Source organism: Pipra filicauda, unplaced genomic scaffold (genome assembly GCF_003945595.2).
Source record: "Pipra filicauda isolate LSUMZ 115617 unplaced genomic scaffold, ASM394559v2 scaffold352_size854550_pilon, whole genome shotgun sequence".
NCBI classification, from domain to species: Eukaryota; Metazoa; Chordata; class Aves; order Passeriformes; family Pipridae; genus Pipra; species Pipra filicauda.
This window is the reverse complement of record NW_024104479.1, coordinates 1-20,986: the sequence shown is the minus strand read 5'-3', so window position 1 is coordinate 20,986 and position 20,986 is coordinate 1. Positions and strand designations below refer to the sequence as shown.

The window sequence follows — 20,986 nt, the reverse complement described above, 5'->3', positions numbered from 1 at the left end:
TTTGCCACCTTCCCCTCGGTTCCCTGGGACTCCAGGGAATCCCAGCTCCCCTTGGCTTCTCCGGGGGCCTCGCGGCAGGGTTTCCAAGTGTGGCGCTGAGATTTTCTGGCCTGGGAACTGATGGCTGTTTCGGGGCACGTCTCAGCGGGCAGTCTGTCTTTGAACGCTTGCCGGGGCAGGAGAATTGCGGCGGAAAAAAGCAAAGGAAGCCCAGAGCCTGGAGTAGGCAGGCCCGGGCCTCTGGCGAGCCCAGGCCTTGCTGCTCGGTGCCGATTGTGCCCGGGGCTTGTTCCTCACCGTTGGGGTCCAAATGAGAGGGGAGCAAGAGGCAGAACAGCTGCTGCTGCTGCTGCTGCTGCTGCTGAACTGTCTGCAGTGCCCGGGGGCCGGGCAGGACTTGGCCCCGATGCCTGCATTGCTCTGCAGCGGCCAGGGAGGGGTCCCAAAAGTCATCCCCCCGCCTGCTGTGCTGCACAGCAGGGGCTGGCTGGGCCGGTTCCCGGCCGGGGGAGCCCGGGGGAGGCCGTGCTGGGGCTGAGGGGCTGCTGCTCTCTGGGCCTCTCGGGGTTTGCCTTGGAATCCCAAAGCCTGTGCCTGCGCGGGGGAGAGGAGGCAAAGGTGACTGTAAATTGGTCTGTTGTGGAGTGTTTTGGGGCCGAGTTCATGCTCTTGGCTTGTTGTGTGTCAATTCCCAGCCTCGGTCAGGGCTTCCCGGGGAGCGTTGCCGCTGCTGCCGCCGCTGCCGCCGGCGCCGGGAGAGAGAAGTCCTTTGGGAAGCCGGGATAAAACCAGCAACTCTGTGAATTGCCCGGCTTTTCCTAGGGAAGGGCAGGTTTTCGGGAAGAAAGGCCCGTCCTCGCGAAAGGCGCCGCGGGTCTCGCAAGGGGGGGGCGCGGCTGCAGTGCCGCTCCCGGCCGTGTCCGCCAGGCGGCGACTGCGAGGCAGCGCCCGGCGCTCGGGGCGGGCTGGGAAGCGGCGCCTGCGCAGAGCGAGGCGTTGGCCGGGCCGGGCCTGAGGCGCTCGGGGCCGCCGGGCAGGGCAGGGGCGGGGACCGGCCGGGGCGGGGGGTGCGGTGGGGATGGGGGGGGGTGGCCGCCTTCCCCGGGCTTTCGAGAGAATAATAACGAAGTTTAACGACAAAATAAACATTTAAAAATACAACAAAGAACGCATTCAACCCGAACAGTTTTCTGCAGGAGGCGGGCTGGGACGGGGAATTGTCTCCAAGGCGGCCCAGGATCGGGGCGGGCTCTGCGGCGGGGACGATGCCGCTGCCGGCCGGGGAAAGGCACCTTCCCCCCACTGCCAAAAAGCTGGGAAGGGATAACCTCTGCCTGCAGCTGCCTGGAGCTGCTGTTGGCCCTGGGCTTTCTGTGCCCCTCGTGGCCACGGGCCGATGGCAGGATCGCTCCAGCCCTGGCACAGACGGGCTGAAGGCGAGCCCGGGGTCTGTGCGGGGCAGGGCTGCCCCTCGGCCCCTGAGCGCGGGGGTGTGGAGGGAATGGACCGGCCGGGCTTTGGCAATCTGGCCCCCAGAAAGACTGTGTGACCTCTTCCAACAGGGGAGGACTGAAGCAAGCGGGGCCAGGAAGAACTGGAGTTTCTGGGGAATAAAAGCTGGAAGTATCCCCCTGAAAATCCCCCCGGGTGGTCACTGGTCTGACTTGCACGGACCGGTGGCCTTGGCCAGGAGCGGTCCTGCGGGAAGTGCCTTTGCCCAGGCTGTAATTTTAATTTCCATTGGATGCTGGCAAAGCCCCTCTGGGTGAGCCCCAGTGCCTGGCAGGAGCAGAGCGGGCTTGCAGGGTACTCATTGCAGGCGTTGTGTTTAAGGGAAGGGCAGGGGAGCCTTTCTCTGGCCCAGAGGAGCTGCAGTGTTTCCCTCTCTGGAAGAATAAGAAATAAAAAAATAAAAACCAAAGGAGAAAGAAAAGAAAATGAAAAATAAAGAGAACAAAAAATAAACGAAATAAAGAAAAAATAGAAAAGAACATTTAAAAAAAGGCAAGAAAACTAAAAAGGAAATAAAATTAAATAAAAGAGAAAAAAAACCCCTTCTTGGGTGCCCCGTTTACTCCCCGCCCCCCCGGCCCCGCCCTCCGCCCCGTAACTTGGGGGTCACCCCTAAACTGTGAGAAGGGGACCCCAAAACGTGGGTGGGGGAACCCCAGGGAGCCGCAAAAGCGGAGGGGGAGCCGCGAAACGTCAGGGAGGGGCCCCGGAACAGCGGGCGAGGCGCGCGCAGTGAGAGAGGGGAGCCGGAACGTCGGGGGGGGGGAGCCAAGGTGGCGACGCCGGCGCATGCGCAGTCCTTGGCAAGACGCCGGCGATCACGCGGTAATTAAGGGCGGCCGGGAGGGGGACCGGCGACGCATGCGCAGTGGTTCTCGTGCCGCTGCAGCGCTCCCCGCTCAATTTAAGAGCCGATTCCGGCGGAACGGCGGGACTTGTGGTCTTCCGTCTCTCCCAGAGTGTGCGTGGGGGGAATAACGTGAAGATTTTTGGGGCGAAAGCGCAGAAATTAGCGAGAGACGCTAATTCGGATAAAGTCGGGTACCGGAAGTAGAGACCGACCGGACTGTTTTCGACGGCGCACCACCAAAGATGGCGCCCTCTCGGACCGAAAGTCGTCCGAGGCTGCCCAGAAAGAAAGATGGCGGCGCCAGGACCGGAAGTCCTCCAAGGCCGTACAAAAAGATGGCGACCCCAGCCCGGAAGTTCGTCCCTAACCCACAGTAAAGATGGCGCCGCCAGGACCGGAACTTAGTCGAAACCACACTAAAGACGGCGGTGAGAGGCCCCCTTGCTTCAGAGAGGCGTCCTACCTGTCCCCTGACCTCCGCCCCGACCCGGATCCCCGCCCCGCGCCCGCAGCGCCGTCTCGCCGCGCCGCTTCCCGTTGTGGGGACAGGGCGGGGCGATCGGCGGCGTAGGGCGCGGGCGGCAGGTTCGTGGGCGGCAGCAGGCACCGGCGAGGGCAGCCCCCTCTCGGCGGTCCCTCCGTGCCCTGGAGATGCTGTGATGCTGTTTAGGTAATGCTGATTGTGTTTCCCCCACTTTGGCAACGCGGTCATTAAAAAGAGAAAAATAACAAGTCTGTGGCCATGCCCTGCACTTGGGAGCTTGCAGGCTCTGGATTAAACTTGGCTCTCTAATGTTAAAACTGTGCGCGAGGGGCGGTGCCCGATCAGGGCCAGCGGCGGTGCCGGACGGGGCCGGCCCGGGGGTCCCTTCCCCGCGGGGTCGCAGCCGCGGGACCCGCCCCCGCCCCGCGCGGCCCCGCCCGGCGTTGGGGGCTGCGGCCGCTCCCGGCGCTGCCGAGGCTGCCGGGGAGGGACCGGCCTGTGCTGGGGGCACGGGGGTCGTTCCTTGGGTTCGAGGGCGGCAGCGGGAGCGGCGCGGCGGGGCGGGACGGGCGGGAGGGGCCGGGGGAGGGCGGGGAAGCCGCGGCGGGGCCCGGGGGCTGCAGCTCTCTGGCTTCCCGACTGGCTTTGCGGACATTTGCCACCTTCAGAGGAGGCACAAATCCCCGCGGAGCTGAGCGAGGGGTGCGGGGAGTGCAGCGAGCTGGGGCGGGGCTGTGACCAGGGCAGGGTGTGCGCAGTGCCCCAAAACCCGCACCCAAAACCAGCCCGGAACGGCCCCAGAGCCCAGAGCGAAGCGACGCGGGATCGCGCCGGCCCCGCCCCTAGACTCGCCCAGGCCCGCCCCCCGGCTCGCGCCGGCCCCGCCCTGCCCGTCCCCAGGGGCCCGCCCCCAGGCACGTCCGGCCCGCCCCCGACCCCGGTCCCGGCCCGCGCCCCTCTACCGCCCCCTGGCTCGCGCCGTCCGCCCGGCCCCGCCCTGCCCGTCCCGAAGAACGCCGCCGTTCCCGCTGCCCGCCCCGCTCCCCTTGTCCCGGGAGAGCTCCCGGCCGGGCCGTGACCGCGGAGCTCCCACCCGCCCTTCCCCGGCCCCAGCAGCGCCCGCCGGGGCTGCGGCGGCGGCGGGAGCCGCGCTGAGGGAACGGGGGGCGAGGCCGCGCCGAGGGGGGGGGCCGGGCTGAGCGGGCGGGGCGGGGCCGCAGGGCCGGGCGGGCTGGGATTGGGCGGAGGCGCTCGAGCGCTGATTGGGCAGCGCTGCCGGCCCGCAGTATAAAGGGCCGGCGGGGCAGGTGCGGGCGGTTGTGTGTGAGGGCTGAGGGTGCGGCCCCGCTGCTGCCCGGGCTGCGGAGGGGAGAGCGCCTTGGCCGCTGGGTTTGTGACCGGGGGAGCCGGGGGGCGGTTAGGGGCGCCTTGTGCTGGGCAGCGGGGGCCGGGTAAGCCCGTTACCTGCCGGGTGCCACCGGGGGGGGCCGTGGCAGCGCTGCGGGGCTGTTGCTCTCTGGGTGTCTCAGGGTTTGCCTCGGAATTCCAAAGCCTTTCCCTGTGCAGGGTTAGGAGGCAAAGACTGGTCTCACTGAGTTTCTTGGTGCTGCATTAATGCTCTTTGCTCCTTCTCTGTCCAGCCGTGCCCTCCCTGGGGCTCAGCTCAGGTCCGTGCCCAGCGGCTGGTGGAGTGTGGCGAGTTGTGCTTCCTGCCGGGCGGGAGCTGCCTTGGGAAGCTGCTCTGTCCCCACGGCTGTGCCGAGCTGGGAGCTTGGACAGGTAAGGGCAGGGCCCGTCCTGCCGGTGAGAATTGGGTTTGGCTGGGGGAGGAGGGAATGGAGTGTGTGCCTGTTAACTCCACGGAGAGCCAACAGCTGGGAGAGACCCCGAGCAGGTTTGGTGCCACGAGAGCAGCTTCAAAAGACCGTGAGTGTTGGAGAAATGTCCAGGAGAACTGGTTCCTTGTTGGCAGGGAGGCAGTTTGCAAGGACAGGGGGGTTGCTGTGCTCTCTAGTAAAAAAAGGTTTCCTTGCTCTCTCAGCAGGATGTCGAGTGCCACCGTGTCCCTGAGGTCCCCCTTTCTCCTGTTGGGAGAGCACGAGGCGGATGGAGAGGATCCCCAGGCATCTGCAGGAACAAGGGACTTCTATGACTCCAACTTGCCTACTGCAGCTGTAGGATGGACTTTCAAGATAGCATTGGGAATGTGCCAGCACTCTCCTGCTGAAGTTTTTGTCTGCTGTATTTGAACACAATGAGTAAAACTGAAGTCAGGTCTGTTCTGGAGTGTGTTACACTTGTCCTTCCCTCTGTTTATTTTCTGTTCTGGAAAGCATGGTCTGGGGTTCCTGGGCACTTCTTATTAAATGATATAATGAAAATAATTTTGTACTGAAAGGGGAAAGGAGCTGTCTGTGAAAGTTCAGATGTCCATGATAAAAGCCTTATGTGTTTTCAGTCAGTAAGCTCTTAAAATATCTTACGGTGTGTAGGAATACCTGGCTTCTAAAACTCACCAGCTGAGTCTTAGAGGTTTCTCTGAAGAGCTGATTTCAGGCAGCAGAATTGCCCCCCAGGCGGGACTCTGTGCCTGCTCTCCCGTGGCTCCAAGGGATCTCTGGCCCTTCACGCCGGCACCGAGATTTTCTCGGGAAGGGCCTCAGATCCCCGGACCAGTCTGGGACACAGGCAAGATCCCCCTGCAGTTTAGGACCAACTTGGCCCCCTGGAGGGACAGTGCTGTGGGTGCCCCCCGGGTTGGGGCACCCCGAGGACTCCAGCGCGCACCGAAAGGATTATTCGGGGAGATCCTCGGGGTGCCCGGCCCTGGGGAGCTCAAAGCAAGGTCCCTGCCATGGATTCAGGCATTGCTGAGAGTATCCCAGGGGTCCCTGTCCCTGCTAGACATGGAGCTCTCTAATGGGCTGCAATTGGGTGATAAAAGTGGTGCTCCAAGTGCAAAGGAAGTGTGGGATTGGGATTAAGAAACGAGCAGTGATGGTCCAATTGGCTGTTTTCTCTTGAATGTAATGGTAAGAGCTGCAGGAGTGCCAGGTGTGTGTTCCAGTCCCCAGCATTTGGTTTGCACCTGTCCTGGTCAGACACAGGTCCAACTTCCTCAGTCCTTAACCCAAGAGAGGGAGAATGAAGGACTGGCAGTGTTCAGGTGATTGGTGTGACAGGGGTCAAACTGGAAAACATTGGGTGATTCCTCAGTTTGTCTGTTTGCCAAACTTACCCAAACCTGTGCTAGGAAGACATGGAGTGTAAAAGTTGAGGCAGAAATGGAATTGAAAATGGGAATATTGACACTGTAATTGCTGAAACTCAATGTGTCCAAGCAGCAGCTCTTGTTGTGCAGGGAATAACTCCTGTCAGCAGCAAGGCCCCGACTGAAGTGGCAGCAGCAGTTGTTCCTGTGGTGTGGGCCAGTGGAACTGCAGGAGAGTGGAAGAGGGCAGAACCTGTAGGTATTACCCCTAAGCCAGAGTCTGTACTGGTAAGGCAAAGTCAGTATCCTTTAAAATTAGGAAGCCAAGCTGGATTGGTTCCAGGTAAGAGCCGAGTTTGCTCCTCATGGTTTGATAGTAGAAGGTGAATGCAAGGACCTGTAGAGAAAGCAAATGGGAAAGATGATTGATTGCTGGGAGCAGGGGCTGACAGACAGTGGCACTGGATGTTTGATTGTGGTGGGGAATGAGCAGCTTGACCTGCCCAGGGTTGTCTGTGCTGGGGGTGGGTTTGGGTCCTGTGTGGCCACAGGTCTGTGCAGCAGCTGGAGCCTGGGCAGGTCTGGGGGCTGTGGTGTGCCAGGCTGCTGAGCGTGTTGTCCCTGTTTCCTTGGAGTGTCCCAGTGTCCCTGCTTGGCTGTTTGTTGCCCTGCAGGCAGAAGAGCCCAGGCCTGAGATGGCTGAGTGTTGGTGTGAGCCACAGTGGGTGTCCCTGCCCTCGGGACAGTCCCCAGAGCTGCCTTTGGCATCCCCTGCTGAAGGGTGGGAGCTGCCCAGAGCCAGCAGCATCCAGCTGGAGGATCCAGGAGGATGCAGTTCCTGTTGTCTGGGAGGTAAGAGGTGGGGGTGCAGGAGCTGGCAGGGGTGTTTTGCAGGCAGAGGGAGGGCAGGAGCAGGAGAATTGCAGGTGCAGCAGCTGTGTCAGTGCTGGATGGAGTCAGGCTGGGAAAGGGCCCTGAGTGTCAGGGCAGGGGAGAGCCCAGGGTGGCCCTGGGAGCCCTGGGGCTGTGACCAAGTGCAGTGGGCAAAGGAATGGGCACTGGAGAGCTGGGCAAACAGCTGGAGGAGTTGCAAGGGGAACCAGGAGACTGGAATGCAGGAGCAGCAGCTCCCTGTGTGTGTGTGTAGAACCAGGTGTACTGCAGCCCCAGTGAGGTGGGAAATGAAGCTCAGGAGGCTGGGAACGAGTCCCACAAACTGGTTAAAGTGGGATGGACTCTTCCCAAGTGTCTGAAAAGCTTTTCTTTAGTGTTGCTTTTATCAGTTGAAAACTGGAGTGATTGTCAAGGTGTTGGCACTTGTTTTCCTGTGTCTTTGGTGAGGTGTTGACTCAGTACCTTTATTGGAGCTGCTGTTGGATGAAGAGGTGCCCCCAGTTCACCTGGAAGGTCCTGGTTTTCTTCCCTGCTTCTCCCAGCTTGTCCAGGAGATGGAATTCCAGTGCTAGAGTCTAGATGGCTCGTGGTGCTCCCAAAAGGAGCCTTTGTGCCTTCAGGGTAAGTTGTGTTGCCACTGGAGCTGTTGGGAGAGGCGGAAGGTTGGTAGGGAGAGGCCTGGAATGATGTTGCTGTGGCACAGAAGAAATGAGCAGTGATGGTACAATTGGCTGTTTTCTCTGGAATGTGACTGTGAGAGCTGCAGGAGTGCCAGGTGTGTGTTCCAGTCCCCAGCATTTGGTTTGCACCTGTCCTGCTCAGACACAGGTCCAACTTCCTCAGTCCTTAACACAACAGAGGGAGAATGAAGGACTGGCACTGTTAAGGTGATTGGTGTGAAAGGGGTTAAACTGGAAAACACTGGGTAGTTCCTCAGTTTCTCTATTTGCCAAACTCACCCAAACCTGTGCTAGGAAGAGATGGACTGGAAAAGTTGAGGCAGAAATGAAATTGAAAATGGGAATATTGACACTGTAATTGCTGAAACTCAATGTGTCCAAGCAGCAGCTCTTGTTGTGCAGGGAATAACTCCTGTCAGCAGCAAGGCCCCGACTGAAGTGGCAGCTGCAGCTGTTCCTGTGGTGTGGGCCAGTGGAACTGCAGGAGAGTGGAAGAGGGCAGAACCTGTAGGTATTACCCCTGGTGTGGGATCTCTCCTGGTAAGGCAAAGCCAGTATCCTTTAAAATCAGAATGCCAGCCTGGATTGGTTGCAGGAACAGCTGAATTTGCTCCTCCTGGTTTGCTTGTAGAAGGTGAATGCCAGAACCTGCCAAGGAAACCACTGGCCAAGGGCATTGATTAGTGCAGGACCTGAGAGAACCCCCTGAAATGACAACCTGGAGTAGTTTCCAGGATTAGATTGCAAAGATGGCCTTGGCTGCCTCTCCTTGAGCAAGGAAAGCCAAGAAAGCTTTGCTTTTGCAGGAGAAACTGGGGCAAGCGGGCAGGAAGAAGAGAAGCCCCGTGACTCCTCCCTGAGCCCCAGACAGCCCCTGAACTGCCTCCCTGGGAATGGTGGGACGGGCTGGACTCTGGATTGCTCCCTCTGCATGTGTGGTAAGACTGTTAGGGCAACTTTTCCAAGAGCCTGTAAGCATTTGCTGCCTTGGCTAGATGGTGCAAGGGCAGCCTTTAAGCAGCTGAAGCCTTCCCTGAGGAGAGCTCTGGGTCTGCCAGATGTCTCAGAAGTGTTGGAAGCATCTTTGGTGGGGAGGGCAAAGAAAGGCCAAGGTGTGCAGTGACCCCCTGAGAAGGGACTTTGAGTTAATGGCATCCCTGCCAAGTGAACTTTGTGGGCTGTTCCCCCTGCAGGGCAGGTGATAGTCCCAGCTACAGTGATGGGAAAAATAATTAAAAGGGAGCCCCAAAAGCTGGAAATCCTCCTGGAGGCTCTTGGCAAAGAGAGTTTGCTGAGTTCCCCCTGACAGAAGGACAGTGACAGCTTTTGAGTGCTGGTAGATCCTTTGAATAGACAGCCTTGAGTGTGTCCTTGTTGCCCCAGCAGGCCTTGTCCAACTCCCCATCTTGCAGGAGATATACATATTGAAGTTTGAAATGCTCTTCCTAATCCTTTGTTGTCTTGAGGCTCTCCCCTCAGGAACTGCAGGAACTCCTGGTGCCGCCTGGGCCGATGGATTGGACGCCCCAGCCCCTCCGTTCCTGCCCAGCCCCTGGGGCCGTGTCCAGTGGTGGCACTGCCAGCCCTGCAGGGGAAGTGGGAAGGGCCTTTGCAGGTCCTGTGGGTCACATTGATAGCAGGTAAAATTGCAGTAAAAGGACCTGGGGTCTGTTCTCCTTGAGTTCAGAAAGCTCCTTTTGGTTGGTGAGCAGAACCAAGTGGATCCTTCAGAGTTCCCACCCGTGTTTGTGTCTCAGCCTGTGTTAGGATTCAGGGCTGTCAGTTGTTGTCACTGAGGAGTCAAACTGTGCTTGAAATAAGGAGACCCTGGCCTGATGGCCCAGTGTCAAGGCAAAAGGGGGAATGATATCTGAGTGTTGAGATGTAACAAGGGCTAATCCTTTTTGCAGTGGGATGGAGCCTGGAAAGTGCCCAGAGCTGAGCCCAGGGATTGAAAGGGACCAAGCAAGGGAGGTGAAGAAAGAAGGAAGAAGGGAAGTGAGGCAGCAGCCAAGCAGCACCAAGTTGCTGTGTAAGCAGGTGAGTTGTGCTGAGGTTCCTCAGGCAGGCCCTGAGGACTTTGAGGGCTCCAGACAGAGCAGACCTGGGAAGGCCCTCGGTGAAGCCCCTCAGAAACCTGAAGCCCCTGGGTCTCTTTGTGAGCCTGAGCTATTGCAGCCCTGGGGATGGCTTTGGTTTCCTTCTCTCCTCAGAGTAAAACTGTCCAGGGGAGTCTGTGATCTCCCTGATTGTTGTATCATAACTGAAACTTGGAAGAAAGTTGACCTTGTGTCATTTCCCAACTGACTTGGCCGGGTTGAACCAGCAGTGCCAGATTGTTGTGGTGTGCAGGTTATTGTTTGTGTCTGAGCAGTTTGGGGTTGATTTGCCAAGGGAGGCCATGGAATGTTATGGTATTTTTGTCCCAATATTTGTAGGCAGTGCCCTGAATTAGTTGATTTCTGCCTCACTCCCTGATATCTGAGTTTGGAGATGTACCAAGAACTGGTAGTTTTTGCAGTGGGATGTTCCCTAGAAACTGCTTGGAGCTGAGCCAAGGAACTTCAAGGGACTGAGCAAGCAAAGGCAAGAAAGAATGAAGAAGGGAACTGAGGCAGCAGCCAAGCAGCACCAAGCTCCTCTACAACCAGGTGAGTTGTGTTGAAGTTGCTAAGGTGGTCACTGAGAACTTTGGGGGCTGCAGGCACAGGTGACCACCAGAGACCCCCGATGGAGCCCCTCAGAGACCTTATAAGGGTTTGTGTATGTGGGAACAGGTGTTGGGAATGTCCTGAATGTGGAACAGGAATGCAGGGAAGGAAAACGAACCCTCCTGTAATGCTGACCCCTCCCATCAGCTACAGTGGAGACCCCTCCGTGTGCCCTTTGGGAGCGGATTGCCAGGACCCCCGTGGGGCTGGGATCATGGCAGGGTGTTGTAAGCAAGGAATGCCTGGCTTGGAAAACTCCCCAGCTGAGCCTTAGAGGCTTCTCTGAAGAGCTGAGTTCAGGCAGCAGAATTGGCCCCCAGGAGGGACTCTGTGCCTGCTCTCCCGTGGCTCCAAGGGATCTCTGGCCCTTCACGCCGGCACCGAGATTTTCTCGGGAAGGGCCTCAGATCCCCGGACCAGTCTGGGACACAGGCAAGATCCCCCTGCAGTTTAGGACCAACTTGGCCCCCTGTAGGGACAGTGCTGTGGGTGCCCCCCGGGTTGGGACACCCCGAGGACTCCAGCGCGCACCGAAAGGATTCTTCGGGGAGATCCTCGGGGTGCCCGGCCCTGGGGAGCTCAAAGCAAGGTCCCTGCCATGGATTCAGGCATTGCTGAGAGTATCCCAGGGGTCCCTGTCCCTGCTAGACATGGAGCTCTCTAATGGGCTGCAATTGGGTGATAAAAGTGGTGCTCCAAGTGCCAAAGAAGTGTGGGATTGGGATTAAGGAATGAGCAGGGAGGGTCCAATTGGCTGTTTTCTCTGGAATGTGACTGTGAGAGCTGCAGGAGTGCCAGGTGTGTGTTCCAGTCCCCAGCATTTGGTTTGCACCTGTCCTGCTCAGACACAGGTCCAACTTGCTCAGTCCTTAACCCAAGAGAGGGAGAATGAAGGACTGGCAGTGTTCAGGTGATTGGTGTGACAGGGGTCAAACTGGGAAAACATTGGGTGATTCCTCAGTTTGTCTGTTTGCCAAACTCCCCCAAACCTGTGCTAGGAAGAGATGGACTGGGAAAGTTGAGTCAGAAATGAAATTGAAAACTGGAGCTATTGACACTCTAATAGCTGTAACTAAACGTGTCCAAGCAGCAGCTCTTGTTTTGCAGGTGTCATAGTTTGAAATTGGTTCCCCTTGAGAGTTTGAGAGGCTCAGAGGTGTTTGGGTGCCAGGGCAGTGTTCCCTGGAGAGCCAGTCACCACTCATGTTGTTTGCTTCTGCTCAAAATCATAGAGCACAGCACGGGAAGCTGTTGGCAGTCCTGTCTTGGTTGTTTTGCTGTTGGTGTCTGCTGTGTGTAGGTGTTGAAGGCCAGGAGGTGGCTGGGCTCTCTCTCTCTCACCCTCCGGGGGGAAGAGGGGGGCCCTGCAGCCCCCCCAACTCTGCTTGGGGCAGAGTTAAGTGGCAGCATTTGGAGTGTGTGCTGTGAAGGAAGAGATTCACAGCCCCTGAGGGAAGAGGAGAGAGGCAGGCTCTGCAGCCAAGCCCTCTCTCCCCCCTCCTTTTCTGCAGGGAAGCTGTAGAGGGGGGCTCTTCCTTTCCCTGCACTGTAGGTGCAGGAGAGGCTCACCACTGAAGCTGAGCCAGGAGACTGGGCCGTGGAGGTAGGCCCGGCGCTCGGGGAAGAGTCCCAGGTGGAATTGGAGCCGAGCCCAGAGCTGGGGAGCTGCTGCCAAAGCTGAGCGGGGGCAGCCGAGAACTGCTGTGGAGGAAGGAAGATTCCAGGCCGGGGACCTGGATAAGCTGCACTGCAGCAGCCCCTGGACCAAGGGGAGACCCCCAGAGGGAGAGATCACCAGCAGCAGAAGAGCAAGGACTCACAGCTGTCTTCTTGGAGTTGGTGAGGAGAGAAACTGAACAACCAACTGGAACTTGGGGAGGGGGGAGCGCTCAGGAGCCCAGAACACTCCCACAGCAAAAGACTGTGTTAGGTATCAGCCTTGAAAAGCTGCTCCTGGACTAAAGTAGTTAAAAGGAGGGGCTTGAAAGGACTGAGTGACAGAAATGTAATATATATATATATATATAGTTGCCTTCAGTTTATATAGTATTTGTTTGTGTAAATAAATGTATATACTTCCCCCTTCCCCTACAGAAGCCTCTGGTCTGAAAGTTTCTCTCCGGTGTTTGGATAAATTGTGTGAAGGGTGGGGCGAGGCCTGCAAATTGGATTTTACATTTCTAATGTGCCTCAAACTGCCACATAGGGCCAAGCCAGTATCCTTTAAAATCAGAATGGCAGCTTGGATTGGTTGCAGGAACAGCTGAATTTGCTCCTCCTGGTTTGCTTGTAGAAGGTGAATGCCAGAACCTGCCAAGGAAACCAATGGCCAAGGGGATTGATTAGTGCAGGACCTGAGAGAAGTCCCTGAAATGACAACCTGGAGTAGTTTCCAGGATTAGATTGCAAAGATGGCCTTTGCTGCATGTCCTTGAGCAAGGAAAGCCAAGAAACCTTTGCTTTTGCAGGAGAAAATGGGGAAAGCAGGAAGGAAGAAGAGAAGCCCCGTGACTCCTCCCTGAGCCCCAGGCAGCCCCTGAACTGCCTCCCTGGGAATGGTGGGACGGGCTGGACTCTGGATTGCTCCCTCTGCATGTGTGGTAAGACTGTTATGGCAACTTTTCCAACAGCCTGTAAGCATTTGCTGCCTTGGCTAGATGGTGCAAGGGCAGCCTTTAAGCAGCTGAAGCCTTCCCTGAGGAGAGCTCTGGGTGTGCCAGATGTGTCAGAAGTGTTGGAAGCATCTTTGGTGGGGAGGGCAAAGAAAGGCCAAGGTGTGCAGTGACCCCCTGAGAAGGGACTTTGAGTTAATGGCATCCCTGCCAAGTGAACTTTGTGGGCTGTTCCCCCTGCAGGGCAGGTGATAGTCCCAGCTACAGTGATGGGAAAAATAATTAAAAGGGAGCCCCAAAAGCTGGAAATCCTCCTGGAGGCTCTTGGCAAAGAGAGTTTGCTGAGTTCCCCCTGACAGAAGGACAGTGACAGCTTTTGAGTGCTGGTAGATCCTTTGAATAGACAGCCTTGAGTGTGTCCTTGTTGCCCCAGCAGGCCTTGTCCAACTCCCCATCTTCCAGGGGATATAGATATTGAAGTTTGAAATGCTCTTCCTAATCCTTTGTTGTCTTGAGGCTCTCCCCTGAGGAACTGCAGGAACTCCTGGTGCCGCCTGGGCCGATGGATTGGACGCCCCAGCCCCTCCGTTCCTGCCCAGCCCCTGGGGCCGTGTCCAGTGGTGGCACTGCCAGCCCTGCAGGGGAAGTGGGAAGGGCCTTTGCAGGTCTTGTGGGTCACATTGATAGCAGGTAAAGTTGCAGTAAAAGGACCTGGGGTCTGTTCTCCTTGAGTTCAGAAAGCTCCTTTTGGTTGGTGAGCAGAACCAAGTGGATCCTTCAGAGTTCCCATCCGTGTTTGTGTCTCAGCCTGTGTTAGGATTCAGGGCTGTCAGTTGTTGTCACTGAGGAGTCAAACTGTGCTTTAAATAAGGAGACCCTGGCCTGATGGCCCAGTGTCAAGGCAAAAGGGGGAATGATATGTGAGTGTTGAGATGTAACAAGGGCTAATCCTTTTTGCAGTGGGATGGAGCCTGGAAACTGCACAGAGCTGAGCCCAGGGATTGAAAGGGACCAAGCAAGGGAGGTGAAGAAAGAAGGAAGAAGGGAAGTGAGGCAGCAGCCAAGCAGCACCAAGTTGCTGTGTAAGCAGGTGAGTTGTGCTGAGGTTCCTCAGGCAGGCCCTGAGGACTTGGAGGGCTCCAGACAGAGCAGACCTGGGAAGGCCCTCGGTGAAGCCCCTCAGAAACCTGAAGCCCCTGAGCCTTTTTGGGAGCCTGAGCTATTGCAGCCCTGGGGATGGCTTTGGTTTGCTTCTTTCCTCAGAGTAAAACTGTCCAGGGGAGTCTGTGATCTCCCTGATTGTTGTATCATAACTGAAACTTGGAAGAAAGTTGACCTTGTGTCATTTCCCAACTGACTTGGCCGGGTTGAACCAGCAGTGCCAGATTGTTGTGGTGTGCAGGGTATTGTTTGTGTCTGAGCTGTTTGGGGTTGATTTGCCAAGGGAGGCCATGGAATGTTATGGTATTTTTGTCCCAATATTTGTAGGCAGTGCCCTGAATTAGTTGATTTCTGCCTCACTCCCTGATATCTGAGTTTGGAGATGTACCAAGAACTGGTAGTTTTTGCAGTGGGATGTTCCCTAGAAACTGCTTGGAGCTGAGCCAAGGAACTTCAAGGGACTGAGCAAGCAAAGGCAAGAAAGAATGAAGAAGGGAACTGAGGCAGCAGCCAAGCAGCACCAAGCTCCTCTACAACCAGGTGAGTTGTGTTGAAGTTGCTAAGGTGGTCACTGAGAACTTTGGGGGCTGCAGGCACAGGTGACCACCAGAGACCCCCGATGGAGCCCCTCAGAGACCTTATAAGGGTTTGTGTATGTGGGATCAGGTGTTGGGAATGTCCTGAATGTGGAACAGGAATGCAGGGAAGGAAAATGAACCCTCCTGTAATGGTGACCCCTCCCATGAGCTGCAGTGGAGACCCCTCCGTGTGCCCTTTGGGGGCTGATTGCCAGGACCCCCATGGGGCTGGGATCATGGCAGGGTGTTGTAAGCAAGGAATGCCTGGCTTGGAAAACTCACCAGCTGAGTCTTAGAGGCTTCTCTGAAGAGCTGATTTCAGGCAGCAGAATTGCCCCCCAGGAGGGACTCTGTGCCTGCTCTCCCGTGGCTCCAAGGGATCTCTGGCCCTTCACGCCGGCACCGAGATTTTCTCGGGAAGGGCCTCAGATCCCCGGACCAGTCTGGGACACAGGCAAGATCCCCCTGCAGTTTAGGACCAACTTGGCCCCCTGGAGGGACAGTGCTGTGGGTGCCCCCCGGGTTGGGGCACCCCGAGGACTCCAGCGCGCACCGAAAGGATTCTTCGGGGAGATCCTCGGGGTGCCCGGCCCTGGGGAGCTCAAAGCAAGGTCCCTGCCATGGATTCAGGCATTGCTGAGAGTATCCCAGGGGTCCCTGTCCCTGCTAGACATGGAGCTCTCTAATGGGCTGCAATTGGGTGATAAAAGTGGTGCTCCAAGTGCCAAAGAAGTGTGGGATTGGGATGAAGAAATGAGCAGGGAGGGTCCAATTGGCTGTTTTCTCTGGAATGTGACTGTGAGAGCTGCAGGAGTGCCAGGTGTGTGTTCCAGTCCCCAGCATTTGGTTTGCACCTGTCCTGCTCAGACACAGGTCCAACTTCCTCAGTCCTTAACACAAGAGAGGGAGAATGAAGGACTGGCAGTGTTCAGGTGATTGGTGTGACAGGGGTTAAACTGGGAAAACATTGGGTGATTCCTCAGTTTGTCTGTTTGCCAAACTCACCCAAACCTGTGCTAGGAAGACATGGAGTGTAAAAGTTGAGGCAGAAATGGAATTGAAAATGGGAATATTGACACTGTAATTGCTGAAACTCAATGTGTCCAAGCAGCAGCTCTTGTTGTGCAGGGAATAACTCCTGTCAGCAGCAAGGCCCCGACTGAAGTGGCAGCTGCAGCTGTTCCTGTGGTGTGGGCCAGTGGAACTGCAGGAGAGTGGAAGAGGGCAGAACCTGTAGGTATTACCCCTGGTGTGGGATCTCTCCTGGTAAGGCCAAGCCAGTATCCTTTAAAATCAGAATGCCAGACTGGATTGGTTGCAGGAACAGCTGAATTTGCTCCTCCTGGTTTGCTTGTAGAAGGTGAGTTCAAGAACCTGCCAAGGAAACCAATGGCCAAGGGGATTGATTAGTGCAGGACCTGAGAGAACCCCTGAAATGACAACCTGGAGCAGTTTCCAGGATTAGATTGCAAAGATGGCCTTGGCTGCATGTCCTTGAGCAAGGAAAGCCAAGAAAGCTTTGCTTTTGCAGGAGAAAATCTGGAAAGCAGGAAGGAAGAAAAGAAGCCCCGTGACTCCTCCCTGAGCCCCAGGCAGCCCCTGAACTGCCTTGCTGGGAATGGTGGGACGGGCTGGACTCTGGATTGCTCCCTCTGCATGTGTGGTAAGACTGTTATGGCAACTTTTCCAAGAGCCTGTAAGCATTTGCTGCCTTGGCTAGATGGTGCAAGGGCAGCCTTTAAACAGCTGAAGCCTTCCCTGAGGAGAGCTCTGGGTCTGCCAGATGTCTCAGAAGTGTTGGAAGCATCTTTGGTGGGGAGGGCAAAGAAAGGCCAAGGTGTGCAGTGACCCCCTGAGAAGGGACTTTGAGTTAATGGCATCCCTGCAAGTGAACTTTGTGGGCTGTTCCCCCTGTAGGGCAGGTGACAGTCCCAGCTACAGTGATGGGAAAAATAGTTAAAAGAGAGCCCCAAAAGCTAGAAATCCTGCTGGAGGCTCTTGGCAAAGAGAGTTTGCTGAGTTCCCCCTGACAGAAGGACAGTGACAGCTTCTGAGTGCTGGTAGATCCTTTGAATAGACAGCCTTGAGTGTGTCCTTGTTGCCCCAGCAGGCCTTGTCCAACTCCCCATCTTCCAGGGGATATACATATTAAAGTTTTAAATGCTCTTCCTAATCCTTTGTTGTCTTGAGGCTCTCCCCTCAGGAACTGCAGGAACTCCTGGTGCCGCCTGGGCCGATGGATTGGACGCCCCAGCCCCTCCGTTCCTGCCCAGCCCCTGGGGCCGTGTCCAGTGGTGGCACTGCCAGCCCTGCAGGTGAAGTGGGAAGGGCCTTTCCAGGTCTGGGGGATACATTTATAGCAGGTAAAGTTGCAGTAAAAGGACCTGGGATCTGTTATTCTTGAGTTAGGAAAGCTGCTTTTGATTGGTGAGCAGAACCAAGTGGATCCTTCAGAGTTCCCATCCGTGTTTGTGTCTCAGCCTATGTTAGGATTCAGGGCTGTCAGTTGTTGTCACTGAGGAGTCAAACTGTGCTTTAAATAAGGAGACACTGTCCTAGTGACCCAATGTGAAGGAAAAAAAGGGGGAGTGATATGTGAGTGTTGAGATGTAACAAGGGCTAATCCTTTTTGCAGTGGGATGGAGCCTGGAAACTGCCCAGAGCTGAGCCCAGGGATTGAAAGGGACCAAGCAAGGGAGGTGAAGGAAGAAGGGAAGTGAGGCAGCAGCCAAGCAGCACCAAGTTGCTGTGTAAGCAGGTGAGTTGTGTTGAGGTTCCTCGGGCAGGCCCTGAGGACTTTGAGGGCTCCAGACAGAGAAGACCTGGGAAGGCCCTCAGAAACCTTCTAAGGGTAGGTGTGTATGGTGATAAGTGTTGGAAAATGTCCTGAATGTGAAACAGCAATGCAGGGAAGGGAAACGAACCCTCCTGTAATGCTGCCATATCAGCTGCAGTGGAGACCCCTCCGTGTGCCCTTTGGGAGCTGATTGCCAGGACACCCGTCGGGCTGGGATCATGGCAGGGTGTTGTAAGCAAGGAATGCCTGGCTTCTAAAACTCATAAATTGAGTCTTAAAATGCCTCTCTGAAGAGCTGATTTCAGGCAGCAGAATTGGCCCCCCAGGAGGGACTCTGTGCCTGCTCTCCCGTGGCTCCAAGGGATCTCTGGCCCTTCACGCCGGCACCGAGATTTTCTCAGGAAGGGCCTCAGATCCCCGGACCAGTCTGGGACACAGGCAAGATCCCCCTGCAGTTTAGGACCAACTTGGCCCCCTGGAGGGACAGTGCTGTGGGTGCCCCCCGGGTTGGGGCACCCCGAGGACTCCAGCGCGCACCGAAAGGATTCTTCGGGGAGATCCTCGGGGTGCCCGGCCCTGGGGAGCTCAAAGCAAGGTCCCTGCCATGGATTCAGGCATTGCTGAGAGTATCCCAGGGGTCCCTGTCCCTGCTAGACAGGGAGCTCTCTAATGGGCTGCAATTGGGTGATAAAAGTGGTGCTCCAAGTGCCAAAGAAGTGTGGGATTGGGATTAAGGAATGAGCAGGGAGGGTCCAATTGGCTGTTTTCTCTGGAATGTGACTGTGAGAGCTGCAGGAGTGCCAGGTGTGTGTTCCAGTCCCCAGCATTTGGTTTGCACCTGTCCTGCTCAGACACAGGTCCAACTTGCTCAGTCCTTAACACAACAGAAGGAGTGTGGCTCTTTGTTTTCCTCTGTCTTTGGTGAGGTGTTGACTCAGTACCTTTCTTGGGGGCATCTCTTCATCCAAGAGCAGCTGCAATTCACCTGTAAGGGCCTGGTTATCTTTTCTGCTTCTCCCATCTTGCCCAGGAGATGGAATTCTAGTGCTACAGAGCAGATGGCTCGTGGTGCTCCCAAAAGGAGCCTTTGTGCCTTCAGGGTAAGTTGTGTTGGCACTGGAGCTGTTGGGAGAAGCGGAGGGTTGTCAGGGAGAGGCCTGGAATGATGTTACTGTGGCACAGATGTTGCTCCCTGGCAGGTTCTTGGGTTGGATTCCTTGGCTGCCACTTGGCAAGGCCTGGAAGGGCCTCAGTTGTGTAGGGAACCAAACCTGGAATGGGAAAGCAAAGGGGGGGGAGGTTCTGGTTTCAGAAAGGATCATTGTCTTCTCTTTCTGCAGGGACACTGAGCTGGTCCAGCTGTGGCAAAAAGAGCAAGTGTCCTGTGAAGGTTTGGAGCAGTCTGGAGGGTTCCTCGTGCCCAAAGGAGCCTGGAAGTGCAGCCCTGGAGGCATGAGGAATAATGACAAGTGTCCCATTTCTTGTGAAGCTCAACTATGTAAAACATTTAGGGAGCTAAAATTCCACAGCCTTGAGCTGTTGGGTCCCAAAGAGTAGTGGAGGGAGAGGCAGAGAATGCCCCTGCTGCTGGGGCTGAACTGTGTGCAGTGAGGGGGCAGGACTTGGCCCTGATGCCTGAGTGCTCTCCAGCCCCCAGGCTGGATCCCAGCTGTCAGCCCCTGGCTCCAGCCCTTGAGAAGATGGTGTTCCTGCCAGCCCAGCTGCTGGGCTGGTGGTCCTGGGGGCACCTCCTGCCCTGGCCTGCTGGGAAGGTGTTTGTGCTGCAGCTCAATAACGTCCCTTTCAGTGGTGATGGTGTCACTTTGGTGTCAGTTCCTCTCCCCTCTTCCCCTGCCCCCGTGGCTGCATCACTGCCTTGTGCCTAAATGAACTCTTCCCCTGCAGCAGTTCCCTGCTGCTCTCAGAGAGGGTGGAGCTGAGGCCCCTGAGCCAAGGGAAAAAGGATCCATCCAAGGCAGGCCCGTGCTCACCCCCTGCCTTCCTCCAGCCTCCCGTGTTTCCAGTTCCCCTCCCTGCTGGACACACAGCCTGTTCCCAAACAACCCCCATTCCTGTTCTCTCTCTGTGTCTCCCCTCACAACTCCCCTCCTATGATCTCCAGCTGCCCAGGCCCCTGGTTTTGAGGGGCATTCCTGGGCTGCTGCCCCCCCATTCCTTAGAACTGAAGTGCCCAGAGCCCCAAGTGCAGAGAGGTCTGCAGGGAATCAGTGCCAAGAGCTGCCCGTGCCTGCCTGTGTTCCTGCAGTTCTCCTTCCTGCTCTCCCTGGGCTGGAGAGACCTGCCTGCCCTGGGTTTATTGGAGCAGAGGGGTGGGATTCCATTGGTGCAGAAGGGATGTTCACAGACACTCCTTTTCTGACAGGCAGTGCCATTTCCCTTCTGCCTTTCCCAAGTTTTCCAAGTGCTGCCCAGCCCGGGGATCCGTGTGCTGGGACAGTGATTGGCAGGAGGAAGGGGAGCCTTGGCCTCACCTGCCCAGCTCAGGTGGGTGGCACAGAATGGGGGTGGGCTGGCAAGGCATGAACACATTTCTGAGTTCTGGAGTGCCTTGAATCCTCTCCCTGCCAGGTTTCTCTCCCTCCTTTCCTGGGCTCCAGCATCCCAGGTGTCTCTTCCCTTGTCCAAAGTGCAGTGGCAGAGGATGGACTGACTCACAAGGGGGGTTTGGAATGAAAAGGGTTCTGTTCTAATGGGGTAAGGAATGCAGTAAGAAAGGTGAGCCTCCTTTTAGTGCCTGAAAGAGATAGGAATGGAAATGCTGGAAAAGGCCACATTTTATTTTTTGTCCCCCCTGGATTTTTCATGGCTGAAACTCTCTAGTGAGCAACTGAACAGAAGGGTGAAGGGCAGGAGCCTTTGACTTGCCCAGTGCCCTTAATTGCCTTGTTCTCCTCTCTTCCAGGCCAGGCCAAAGCCCTGATCCAGCCCAGCTCTGCCAAGTGCCCTGGGCTGGGAGCAGCCAAAGGCAAGAGGCTGCAGCCCCGCCGGCCGGGCTGGGGGCTCCTGGTGCTGCCCGTGGGGGGGGTAAGTCAGAGGGACACCTTTCTCTCCTCCTGCTGTTGGCATTTGCTCCCTGGGCACTGGATGTGTAAGGGAGGACGGAGTAGCAGGGAAGGGGAGTGTTTCCAAACTGTCTGAATGTTGCCCCAGGTCTGGGATGGAGCAGCCATGGGGGTGGTTGGATTTGGCCTGGGCCGGTCAGGATCAGCCATAAAGGACCCACCAGACCCTGAACCCTCACTGGACATGTCCAGCCCCTCAAGTTGTTAATTTTCCACAGAGGACAAGTAATTGGTAATTGCTTCTGATCTGTGGAGAATCTCCTTTGGGATGATCAACCAGAGAGTGTATCAGTGCAAAGCATCCTTTTGGGTCTTTTATTTGTTTGTGATTTCCTCTCTGGCTTCAATGAGTTTGGTGTGCTCCTGTTAAGGAAGCAGCGTGTTTTTATCTGGAAATTTGGGGTGGTTTGCTT

At 56.5% G+C, this 20,986-nt stretch overlaps 3 long non-coding RNA genes across 6 annotated transcripts; all 3 read left to right on the top strand.

The window, feature by feature from the left end:
* Positions 1–2,923: 2,923 nt before the first annotated feature.
* LOC113992951 lies at positions 2,924–6,244 on the top strand. 3 transcript variants are annotated; one of them, XR_005564715.1, is made up of 4 exons: positions 4,147–4,235; positions 4,487–4,625; positions 4,888–5,120; positions 6,208–6,244. It is a non-coding gene; the product is annotated as an uncharacterized LOC113992951 (long non-coding RNA). The 3 variants fall into 3 exon arrangements; XR_005564716.1 differs by lacking the exons at positions 4,147–4,235; positions 6,208–6,244 and adding an exon at positions 2,924–3,032 and having other exon boundaries at positions 4,888–5,140; XR_005564714.1 differs by lacking the exon at positions 6,208–6,244 and having other exon boundaries at positions 4,888–5,140.
* A 428-nt stretch (positions 6,245–6,672) lies between these two features.
* LOC114003308 lies at positions 6,673–8,478 on the top strand. Of its 2 annotated transcripts, none has more exons than XR_003546187.2 (3): positions 6,673–6,909; positions 7,399–7,572; positions 8,438–8,478. It is a non-coding gene; the product is annotated as an uncharacterized LOC114003308 (long non-coding RNA). The 2 variants fall into 2 exon arrangements; XR_005564719.1 differs by having other exon boundaries at positions 7,341–7,572.
* A 1,149-nt stretch (positions 8,479–9,627) lies between these two features.
* Positions 9,628–12,240, top strand: LOC113994066. The gene is made up of 3 exons (XR_005564718.1): positions 9,628–9,671; positions 10,153–10,282; positions 11,854–12,240. It is a non-coding gene; the product is annotated as an uncharacterized LOC113994066 (long non-coding RNA).
* The last annotated feature ends 8,746 nt before the right edge of the window (positions 12,241–20,986 follow it).